Raw genomic sequence first — 11,543 nt, 5'->3', positions numbered from 1 at the left:
CGCGTTCGGCTGTTAACCGAAAGGTTGGTGGTTCGATCCCACTCGGGGGCGCAGCGTTATTGGTTTTGATAATTCGTTACGTATCCTAGTGAAGACGAATATCAGCTCACGTATATCATATAGTATTACAGCTGCCTCCGTGTCGCAATAGGCTAGCGCGTTCGGCTGTTAACCGAAAGGTTGGTGGTTCGATCCCACCCGGGGGCGAAATTTGTTTGATTTTGATACATTCAATATGTATCCTACTAAAGATGATTATGAGCGTACGTATATCACAAAGCATTGTGCCGGCCTCTGTGGCGCAATAGGTTAGCGCGTTCGGCTGTTAACCGAAAGGTTGGTGGTTCGATCCCACCCGGGGGCGAAATTTGTTTGATTTTGATACATTCAATATGTATCCTACTAAAGATGATTATGAGCTTACGTATATCATAAAGCATTGTATCGGCCTCCGTGGCGCAATAGGTTAGCGCGTTCGGCTGTTAACCGAAAGGTTGGTGGTTCAATCCCACCCGGGGGCGAAATTTGTTTGATTTTGATACATTCAATATGTATCCTACTAAAGATGATTATGAGCTTACGTATATCAGAAAGCATTGTATCGGCCTCCGTGGCGCAATAGGTTAGCGCGTTCGGCTGTTAATCGAAATGTTGGTGGTTCGATCCCACCCGGGGGCGAAATTTGTTTGATTTTGATACATTCAATATGTATCCTACTAAAGATGATTATGAGCTTACATATATCAGAAAACGTTGTATCGGCCTCCGTGGCGCAATAGGTTAGCGCGTTCGGCTGTTAACCGAAAGGTTGGTGGTTCGATCCCACCCGGGGGCGAAATTTGTTTGACTTTGATACATTCAATATGTATCCTACTAAAGATGATTATGAGCTTACGAATATCACAAAACATTGTACCGGCCTCCGTGGCGCAATAGGTTAGTGCGTTCGGCTGTTAACCGAAAGGTTGGTGGTTCGATCCCACCCGGGGGCGAAATTTGTTTGATTTTGATACATTCAATATGTATCCTACTAAAGATGACTATGAGCTTACGTATATCACAAAACATTGTACTGGCCTCCGTGGCGCAATAGGTTAGCGCGTTCGGCTGTTAACTGAAAGGTTGGTGGTTCGATCCCACTCGGGGGCGCAGCGTTATTGGTTTTGATAATTCGTTACGTATCCTAGTGAAGACGAATATCAGCTCACGTATATCATATAGTATTACAGCTGCCTCCGTGGCGCAATAGGCTAGCGCGTTCGGCTGTTAACCGAAAGGTTGGTGGTTCGATCCCACCCGGGGGCGAAATTTGTTTGATTTTGATACATTCGATATGTATCCTACTAAAGATGATTATGAGCGTACGTATATCACAAAGCATTGTACCGGCCTCTGTGGCGCAATAGGTTAGCGCGTTCGGCTGTTAACCGAAAGGTCGGTGGTTCGATCCCACCGGGGACGAAATTTGTTTGATTTTGATACATTCAATATGTATCCTACTAAGGCTGATTATGAGCTTACGTATATCACAAAGCATTGTACCGGCCTCCGTGGCACAATAGATTAGCGCGTTCGGCTGTTAACCGAAAGGTTGGTGGTTCGATCCTACCCGGGGGGGAAATTTGTTTGATTTTGATACATTCAATATGTATCCTACTAAGGCTGATTATGAGCTTACGTATATCACAAAGCATTGTACCGGCCTCCGTGGCACAATAGATTAGCGCGTTCGGCTGTTAACCGAAAGGTTGGTGGTTCGATCCTACCCGGGGGGGAAATTTGTTTGATTTTGATACATTCAATATGTATCCTACTAAAGATGATTATGAGCTTACGTATATCACAAAGCGTTGTACCGGCCTCTGTGGCGCAATAGGTTAGCGCGTTCGGCTGTTAACCGAAAGGTTGGTGGTTCGATCCTACCCGTGGGCGAAATTTGTATGATTTTGATACATTCAATATGTATCCTACTAAAGATGATTATGAGCTTACGTATATCACGAAGCACTGTACAGGCCTCCGTGGGGCAATAAGTTAGCGCGTTCGGCTGTTAACCGAAAGGTACGTGGTTCGATCCCACTCGGGGGCGCAGCGTTATTGATTTTGATAATTCGTTACGTATCCTAGTGAAGACGAATATCAGCTCACGTATATCATATAGTATTACAGCTGCCTCCGTGGCGCAATAGATTAGCGCGTTCGGCTGTTAACCGAAAGGAAGGTGGTTCGGTCCCACCCGGTGGCGAAGTTTGTTTGATTTTGATACATTCAATATGTATCCTACTAAAGATGATTATGAGCTTACGAATATCACAAAACCTTGTACCGGCCTCCGTGGCGCAATAGGTTAGCGCGTTCGGCTGTTAACCGAAAGGTTGGTGGTTCGATCCTACCCGGGGGGCGAAATTTGTTTTATTTTGATACATTCAATATGTATCCTACTAAAGATGATTATGAGCTTACGTATATCACAAAGCATTGTACCGGCCTCCGTGGCGCAATAGGTTAGCGCGTTCGGCTGTTAACCGAAAGGTTGGTGGTTCGATCCCACCCGGGGGCGAAATTTGTTTGATTTTGATACATTCAATATGTATCCTACTAAAGATGATTATGAGCTTACGTATATCAGAAAGCATTGTATCGGCCTCCGTGGCGCAATAGGTTAGCGCGTTCGGCTGTTAACCGAAAGGTTGGTGGTTCAATCCCACCCGGGGGCGAAATTTGTTTGATTTTGATACATTCAATATGTATCCTACTAAAGATGATTATGAGCTTACGTATATCAGAAAGCATTGTATCGGCCTCCGTGGCGCAATAGGTTAGCGCGTTCGGCTGTTAATCGAAATGTTGGTGGTTCGATCCCACCCGGGGGCGAAATTTGTTTGATTTTGATACATTCAATATGTATCCTACTAAAGATGATTATGAGCTTACATATATCAGAAAGCGTTGTATCGGCCTCCGTGGCGCAATAGGTTAGCGCGTTCGGCTGTTAACCGAAAGGTTGGTGGTTCGATCCCACCCGTTGGCGAAATTTGTTTGATTTTGATACGTTCAATATGTATCCTACTAAAGATGATTATGAGCTTACGTATATCACAAAGCATTGTACCGGCCTCCGTGGCGCAATAGGTTAGCGCGTTCGGCTGTTAACCGAAAGGTTGGTGGTTCGATCCCACCCGGGGGCGAAATTTGTTTGATTTTGATACATTCAATATGTATCCTACTAAAGATGATTATGAGCTTACGTATATCACAAAGCATTCTACCGGCCTCTGTGGCGCAATAGGTTAGCGCGTTCGGCTATTAACCCAAAGGTTGGTGGTTCGATCCCACCCAGGGGCGAAATTTGTTTGATTTTGATACATTCAATATGTATCCTACTAAAGATGATTATGAGCTTACTTTATCACGCACCGTTGTACCGGCCTCTGTGGCGCAATAGGTTAACGCGTTCGGCTGTTAACAGAAAGGTTGGTGGTTCGTTCCCACCCTGGGGCGCAGCATTGTTAATTTTGATATATTCGTTACGTATCCTTAGTAAATACGAATATCAGCTTACGTATATCATACAGCACTACAGCTGTCTCCGTGGCACAATAGACTATCGCGTTCGGCTGTTTACCGGAAGCTTGGTGGTTCGATCCCACCCGGGGGCGCAGCGTTATTGATTTTGATAATTCGTTACGTATCCTAGTAAATACGAATATCAGCTTACGTATATCATACAGCACTACTGCTGCCTCCGTGGCGCAATAGGTTAGCGCGTTCGGCTGTTAACCGGAAGTTTGGTGGTTCAATCCCACCCGGGGGCGTAGCGTTATTGATTTTGATAATTCGTTACGTATCCTAATAAATACGAATATCACCTTACGTATATCATACAGCACTACAGCTGCCTCCGTGGCGTAATAGGTTAGCGCGTTCGGCTGTTAACCGGAAGGTTGGTGGTTCGATCCCACTATGGGGCGCAGCGTTATTGATTTTGATAATTCGTTACGTATCCTTAGTAAAGACGAATATCAGCTTACGTATATCACATAGCGTTACAGCTGTCTCTGTGTCGCAGTAGGTTAGCGCGTTCGGCTGTTAACCGAAACGTTGCTGGTTCGATCCCCCCCGGGGCGAAGTATTGTTTGGTTTTGTTACATTCTTTACGTGTTCTAGTAAAGATAAAGGAGAAGGGGGATAGGATGAAATATTATTTGATTTTCATACATTCATTAACAATCTTGGTAATGATGATTATGAGCTTACGTATAGCATACTGTAGAACCTCCTTGGTGGAATTGGCTAGCGCGTTCGCCTGTTAATCGAAAGGTTGGTGGTTCCATCTTACCCCACCGGTTGGCAAAATATAGCTTCCTTTTCCTAAATCTTCATTATGTTCCTGGTAAATGTGAATACCATTTTGTGTATGACGCACTGTATTACAGTATTTTTAGTGACGCCGAGTGTTAGCTCATTCAACTGTTAATGGAAATGCTATGTGCACAGCCCATCCTTAGGCTAAATATCTTTCGCTATGATACATTAATAATAATTTTGTATCCTGGTAAAGCTTGATATCAGTATACGTAATTATGTAGCATCATATATTTAAAAAATTTCCCATTCGAAATATTTATTTAAATTAAATTTAATTTGAACAAATTAATAGGCCTATGGAGCAGGAAGTTTAAGACCAGTTTTGATTACATTTTAGGTTTCACCCCTCACCCTCTTCACTTCCATTGAAATTTCAAATGTCGCCCTTAAATTTAAAAGAGTATTCACTTGTTTATACATAGGCTATAATTAATTTGTTCTAACATCTTTTGTTTCTTATCGTCGACTAACAACCTGGATTATTGTTATTATTTTTTAACTTGGTTGTTTAACGACGCTGTATCAACTACGAGATTATTTAGCGTCGACAGAATTAGTAATAGTAAGATGAGGCTGAGGATTCGCTATATATTACTTGACATTTGCGAATTTAAATACTATTATAGTCACAATCATGCCATGGTATGAAAGAAAAATTTCACAACCTCGAGCTGGAATCTAACCTGCGACTTCCTGTTTTCTGGTCAGGCGCTCTACCACTGAGCTATCCAGTTCGTCTCACGCCAAACGCTTGGAATTATCCTTTCATACTGGCGACTCTATTATAGATTACTGTCCGTAGCGTCTGATCTAGTCAGCACCTACTTATTGGTTGAAAGAAACATTACAAATGTAATCTTCATCTTACGATGTTTGGTGACGTATGCACGTCCGTTGATGTGACATATTAATGAATTTAAATACTATTATAGTCACAATCATGCCATGGTATGAAAGAAAAAGAAAGAAAAGGTTCGATTCCCGCTCGAGGTTGTGAAATTTTTCTTTCATACCATGGCATGATTGTGTCTATAATAGTATTTAAATTCATTAATATGTCACATCAACGGACGTGTATACGTCACCAAACATCGTAAGAGGAAGATTACATTTGACATTTGCCTTACGGTTGGGGAAAACCTCAGAAAAAAAAGCAAACAGTAATAATCAGCCCAATAATAACCCTTTGGTGGAGGTGGAACTTAAACTGAGAGGATTCAATCCGGCATCGGAACTGGAATCCGGTGTGGCTTAGTGGATAAAACGTCAGCACGTAGAGCTGAAGACTCGGTTACGAGTCCCGGTGCCAGAGAGAATTTTTCTCTGCTGCACCCATCCTTCATCATATGGTAATGTAGAATTCCTGCACGGAAATATGATACGTACTTCGGTACATCACAATAATACTAACATCTTGACCACACGTCCTCTTCGCCGGATGCCGGAGCTCTCTGCCGGTCGCAATTGCCGCAGACAGATCAGACACCTCGAGGACGTATTTGTGCGGTGGTCAGGAAGGTTCCGCCTTTTTGGGATATCTCGGAGACTGAATTCTCAAATATCCGGACGAGGCAGTTTGTTCAAGAACAGGTACACTGCTCAGTCCTCCCGCAGGAGCATCCTGTTCGATGATATCGTAACCACCAAAAGAGATGAAGCGAACTCAGCTAACACAGGCTGTTTTAGAATAACATTAACACTATTTTCTGCTGTCTACAAAATAATGGTTTCTATAGCAGCAGAGGTAGCGGTAATTGTTCTTCACCGTCACTTTCTTAATCTTTTTCGTTTGCTTCTTCTTCTTCTCCTTCTTTTTCTCTTATTTTTATTATTATTGATATATTTCGTTATCGTGTTAAATTTTATATTCCTAAGAAAGGCAAGAGAATTTTTGCAACACAAAATATAAATGTCAACAGAGGGCAGATATCGCACTCTTCATTTTTACTGGGTTAAATAATAAAGATTTTTTGCAAATGTCTCCGTTTTTTTTAATTGTCGGTTGGTCTATTATTGTATAACTCTGTCCAATTGCTGAGCAATACATCAATGCCATCAAGATGTCTTGCAACGTCACCGCAGTGAGATCTGTCCCTGGCAGAACCTTCAGTACTACCCGTTGTCGCCATCCCGGCTGCAGCGAGACTGAAACACTTGGCCACGTACTGGGGTTCTGTAAGAAGGGAGAGCTACCGCGTAACAACAGACACCATCGTGCCCGTACAGCAATTGCCAACCTGTTAAGGAATAGAGGATGGGAAGTACATCAGGAGATTCATTGTGTGTCTGAAGACGATTCTCATAGAAAAGTCTATATAATTGCCATCAATAGAAGAACTCAGAAAGCGATGGTCTTAGATCCTACGATTTGCTTTGAACGAGACACGAATCAAGCACTGCAGGTAAATGATGACAAGCGAGCTAAATATGTACCTTGTCTTCCATACCTCAGTGAAAAATATGGCATTTCGCTTCACAACTGGGATGTTACAGGCTTACTATTTGGAGCGAGGGATTGTTTATCAAAATTTACATGTAGTATCCTTAAATCCTTTAAAATTCCCTTTTATGAGGTTGAGAAGATTGCAATGGAAATTCTGAAGGCCTCTCTTCAAAGTCTACACTATCACCTATATGTTAACACGTAAATTTTTGTTTTAATGTACAAATAGAATCATTATTTTGCTCATTTCATTTCCCTTTATCTTTTATGTTTGTTAATTCCGGATCCCAGTGGTCAACCTCACTTAAGGACGGATGATCTAAAATAAACATATTCAAAGATTGGTGCATAAGTTGGCTGGTGCATAAGTTCGCAGCTAAGTTTTTTTTTAAATACATCAGATACACACAAGAGAAGGTTAATCATCAACAATATATTCTCCTTCAATATTTACAACGATCTGGAGTATTTTTTCGATCCCACGCCTGTATAAATCGCGTGGTTTTGAGTTGAAGACGTCGTCAAGCATGTTCGGAGCGCATTTTCATCCGGAAAGGAAGTTCCTTGAGGGTAGTTCGATAGAGAGCGAAAAAGATGAAAATTTGAGGGCGCAAGATCAGGTGAATAAGATGGGCGCGGAATGACTTCCAAACCTAATTTCTGGATAGTGTTTTGTATCAGGTTATCAGAGTGCGGAAGGGCGTTATCGTGGAGTAGCATCACTTCACGCAGTCTTGTTGGTAATTTTTCTTGGACTGCGTGTGCAAGACGTGACAGTTGGTGGCAATAAATGTCGCACAATGTTGCAATGGCCACAGTTAATCACATTTGCCAGTTCTTGGGTACACTGACGTGGGTCATTGTGGGTTAATGTGTTTAAACGGTCTTCATCAAACCACGAAGGTCTTCCTGAACGTAGTGCCTCACTAATATCAAAACGACCCTCCTTAAAAGGAGAAAACCATTTTCTTGCCGTGCTCTCTCCAGTAGCATTGTGCGCTTACACGGCGCAAATGTTTCTGACTGCCTCCGCTGCTGTCGCCTCTCTATTGAACTCAAAAAGAAGAATATGTCGGAAATGTTCCACTTTCTTCATTTGATACTCAATTTTCTAGCGTCCACGGCTCCACTCACTATCTGCAAAAGTATGTAACTTCAATATGTAAACTCGAGCACAACAATTGAACTTCAAATAAAAAAAAAATGACAAGCGAAACAAAAACGCTATGAACTTTACTAATCTAATGTCTACAACAGACGTCTCCAAAAGCCTACTCGCGAGTAAGCGCCTGAACGGAACCGAAGCCAGTGCGTAATGAGCGCGCTCCGCCTCACCCATCCCCATCTGTACTGTACTCAATGTTTATGCGCAAACGAAGAGCAGTGGCGGACTGCCATTATCATTGTGTTGGTCGGAGTGTTCCACCGTTTCACAATGTCTTCTAATCATGGACAGAGTAGCCTACATTCAAGGATGAATAAGAAGAGAAATTTTTGTGTTAGTGGGGAGAATGTGAAATGCTTAATTTGTTCGAAAATTCTTAAGCGTGTGTTAAAATTCAATATGCAACGACTATACTCGACTCTTCAGAAAAAAATATCATACAATTACAGGCATGTTGGACATGTGAAAATAATTTCTTTGGGACTATCTGTATAATTGTTGGATATACATAATAATCAGTATATTACAATACGTTTACACTCAGTTCCGCATGACAAACATATGTTTTTCGTTTCACTTTTGGTGTAATGCATGGGCCCACAAATATTTTGATAAATATAAAACAAGAAAATACAAACACAAATCACACACGTGTCCTCAGTATGAAACAGAAAAAGCTTATTGCTAGCTATGTTCTAGCTTGGAATATTGGAAAATCAATGAAGCCCTTTACAGAAGCATAATTTGTAAAATACTGTGTCCAGAACAAAATCAAAGTTTAAGAAAATTAAATTGTTTCCAATTACAGTTCAGAGGAGGAATTTCAAGATTGTAAATATAATTAAATCTGAAGTCGAAACCACAATTAACCAGTTTGTAACTTACTCACATGCATTCGACGAAAACACAGATAGAAATGACAAAGCTCACCTAGCCATTTTCATCCGAGGAGTTAATGAACATTTTACTGTGTCTGAATGTCTTCTAGATGTAATTACAAAATACAACTGGAGAAGATCTTTTCCAGGCATTGAAAGGCATCATAGAACAGAAGAGGTTGAATTTGCAATGGCTTGTGTCAATAGCAGGGCTCCAGCTTCATAGTATGTCAAAATAATATACAAACGTATATTTCTTATTCTTTTGATGTTATTAACTGTAAACATAAGCAGTCGTTGCCGCGATCCCCCACTGATCGCTCCCATCTGTTGAGGTACGAGTCTCTCTCCCTTCTCTAGCCTTACAGCACACTGTGTTCGGCGGGCAGCATTGAGAGCACGAATGACGATACGCTTTTTGGAGACCTCTGGTCCACAATAATGTGAACAGTCACACAGACATTACTGATTTGGAGAAGGTAAGAATTTTTGCATTCTGTATCAAGTGACTCTGAATAATTATACAAGAAACAACCCACTCTAAAGAATAGACGAATCAATCAGGTTCTCACATACTGAAGGGATACAATCAGTCTTTGCTTCATTTCTTTTGAAGGACTTCTGACTTGTTCAGCTAAAGATTTTATGAGCAGTGATTCCTTGTGCGACTTTCCTTTAGTTGAATTAATGAACCAGTTACCATGGAGATTTGTGTATAGGTTGTCGCATATAGTGGCATTTGTACCACAACGAATGAGTGAACTTGTTACCTAATGGGCTATGACAATTTCAGCGAACAAGATGAAAACGTCATTAATGATACAAGAGACGGAAAAAGTGTACTTCCTTCGTACTTCTTAATACAAAGGCTGAGACACACTGTGGTACGGAAAAAAAGAAGAAGCCAAGGCGTATGAGAAAAGAATTATATATCTCTATTCTATCATATGAAGAACGGGAAAAGTGTTACCGTACTGGAAAAATTGATTGAAAGATTCCAAGCAAATTTCTGTATACAGCATCTCTGCTTCAGTGGCATTGTTCCTTATCAGTCCGAAATGTGAAGAGAAAATTTTGTGATGCAGCTAAAAACGAAAAAATAGTTTTCAACATTTGAATGGATTTTGGGTCATAATAAAATTGTGTATAGTGGTCAATTTAACCGAAAATTTATACACCTGAAATAATTCTTTGCTGAAATCTTAAAGTCTTCATTCTTTATTTCTTAATTTTCCTCACTTTATATTGTCTTACAATCTAATTTGATATAGGCAGTATATTTTTGAACTATTAATATACATAATTATAGCTATTAAAGACCTCCCACTATCATGTGGTTAGCACGATGCAGGACACAGCATAGGCAAAATATGGAAAATAGACGAATCAGTAAGTTATAAACCGAAGTAGACGCCTGCATTTTTAATGAGGTGCCTCAAACTATCACCACTAGATGACAATATTATCCAGGTGTCAAGCTGATTGCTATGCATACAAGTGACACGACGAAGTAGCAGTTGGAAGATGGCGGTACCTCTGCATGAGCGTACTGTTGTCGAGCAGCGCTCCGTTGTGCGATTTTTCTGGGCAAGAGCTCTGACAGTAAAGGATATTTATAAAGAAATTCTTCCAGTATTTGGTGAGCTTTGGCTGTCACGTCACGCTCTCTACAATTAGTAGAGTAAGGTAGGGGATTGTCGGATAGGTCTGGTAATGTCGGATAATCTCGGATAACATGTTTCTTTTCCATCGAATGGTGCAATCTGATGTGAAAATAATGCATTACGTTCTCTACAAGTAGACGAACATCTACATGAATAGCCATTACTGTTGAGTGCTTCACTGTGTGTGAATAGCGTGTTTTCAACGTTTCTGCAAAAAAAAAAAAAAAAAAAAAAATTTTTTTGAGGGTAAGTAATGTGATTTATTCGTTACAAGTTATTCTTATATTTACACAACATGGTATGCACTGTTTGATATACCATAGATAAGGCTTCTTAATTCTCTAATTGCAGAAATGCTATCGACAACATGTTTCATGCAGCTGGCTTGTTTTACTGTTTGTGAAGAGTCGGCCAATGTCGGATACTAGCTGAGGGCAATGTCGGATACTAGCCGAGGGCATTGTCGGCTGTCTTTCAATGCTGCTCGCTACATAAAAGCTGCCTTAAACCCATTTATATGTTTTCTATAACAAACCACTACATTTTTACTCTTGGGTATTTTTAATTAATGTAAGTAATTAATTTTCTAATTAATCGAATATTATGAAGTAACGAATTGTTTCTTCTTCTGATATTTTTAAATGCCTAAAGTAAAAGAAAAAAGAGATTCCGTCTAAAAAAATGGAAGTCTAAAGATATGGTAAATGCCATTGTCGCAGTACGGGAGAAAAGAATGGGCTATCTTGCTGCTTCCAAAGATCAACATTATTTGATTATGTACGGTCCAACTCTGAGCCCACCAAAGCCGTTAAATCGAAACTTGGACGAAAACCAATACTCCCAGCTTCACTTGAAGAGAAGCTAGTTGACTATGTGTTAATGATGGAGAGAAAATATTTTGGATGAACCAGAAATTATGTTAAAAGGCTTGCATATCAGTTGGCTAAACAGAACACTATTGTTATAGTTTCTGATATGCAATATATTATTTTAAATGCATTATCATACCTCTTATGTAATAATGT

General features: G+C 40.5%; 1 protein-coding gene and 14 non-coding genes across 15 annotated transcripts in view; 14 read left to right on the top strand and 1 right to left on the bottom strand.

Annotated features, from left to right (window-relative positions):
* TRNAN-GUU (transfer RNA asparagine (anticodon GUU)) overlaps positions 1-51 on the top strand; it is a 74-nt gene extending 23 nt beyond the window's left edge. The window contains exon 1 of the tRNA in view: positions 1-51. This exon is cut by the window's left edge and continues 23 nt beyond it. This is a non-coding gene — a tRNA (tRNA-Asn).
* Positions 1-11,543, bottom strand: part of Pdfr (Pigment-dispersing factor receptor) — a 417,264-nt gene that overhangs the window by 138,725 nt on the left and 266,996 nt on the right. The window lies entirely within an intron of this gene.
* Positions 291-364, top strand: TRNAN-GUU (transfer RNA asparagine (anticodon GUU)). The gene has a single exon. It is a non-coding gene; the product is annotated as a tRNA-Asn (tRNA).
* On the top strand, positions 448-521 carry TRNAN-GUU (transfer RNA asparagine (anticodon GUU)). Its single transcript has one exon. It is a non-coding gene; the product is annotated as a tRNA-Asn (tRNA).
* On the top strand, positions 605-678 carry TRNAN-GUU (transfer RNA asparagine (anticodon GUU)). Its single transcript has one exon. It is a non-coding gene; the product is annotated as a tRNA-Asn (tRNA).
* On the top strand, positions 762-835 carry TRNAN-GUU (transfer RNA asparagine (anticodon GUU)). Its single transcript has one exon. It is a non-coding gene; the product is annotated as a tRNA-Asn (tRNA).
* On the top strand, positions 919-992 carry TRNAN-GUU (transfer RNA asparagine (anticodon GUU)). Its single transcript has one exon. It is a non-coding gene; the product is annotated as a tRNA-Asn (tRNA).
* Positions 1,076-1,149, top strand: TRNAN-GUU (transfer RNA asparagine (anticodon GUU)). The gene has a single exon. It is a non-coding gene; the product is annotated as a tRNA-Asn (tRNA).
* On the top strand, positions 1,232-1,305 carry TRNAN-GUU (transfer RNA asparagine (anticodon GUU)). Its single transcript has one exon. It is a non-coding gene; the product is annotated as a tRNA-Asn (tRNA).
* On the top strand, positions 2,487-2,560 carry TRNAN-GUU (transfer RNA asparagine (anticodon GUU)). The gene has a single exon. It is a non-coding gene; the product is annotated as a tRNA-Asn (tRNA).
* On the top strand, positions 2,644-2,717 carry TRNAN-GUU (transfer RNA asparagine (anticodon GUU)). The gene has a single exon. It is a non-coding gene; the product is annotated as a tRNA-Asn (tRNA).
* TRNAN-GUU (transfer RNA asparagine (anticodon GUU)) lies at positions 2,801-2,874 on the top strand. The gene has a single exon. It is a non-coding gene; the product is annotated as a tRNA-Asn (tRNA).
* Positions 3,115-3,188, top strand: TRNAN-GUU (transfer RNA asparagine (anticodon GUU)). Its single transcript has one exon. It is a non-coding gene; the product is annotated as a tRNA-Asn (tRNA).
* Positions 3,272-3,345, top strand: TRNAN-AUU (transfer RNA asparagine (anticodon AUU)). Its single transcript has one exon. It is a non-coding gene; the product is annotated as a tRNA-Asn (tRNA).
* On the top strand, positions 3,742-3,815 carry TRNAN-GUU (transfer RNA asparagine (anticodon GUU)). The gene has a single exon. It is a non-coding gene; the product is annotated as a tRNA-Asn (tRNA).

The sequence above is a fragment of the Periplaneta americana genome, chromosome 9 (assembly GCF_040183065.1).
Source record: "Periplaneta americana isolate PAMFEO1 chromosome 9, P.americana_PAMFEO1_priV1, whole genome shotgun sequence".
NCBI classification, from domain to species: Eukaryota; Metazoa; Arthropoda; class Insecta; order Blattodea; family Blattidae; genus Periplaneta; species Periplaneta americana.
Note: the sequence above shows the minus strand (reverse complement) of the source record. Positions and strands in the feature narration are given on the sequence as shown.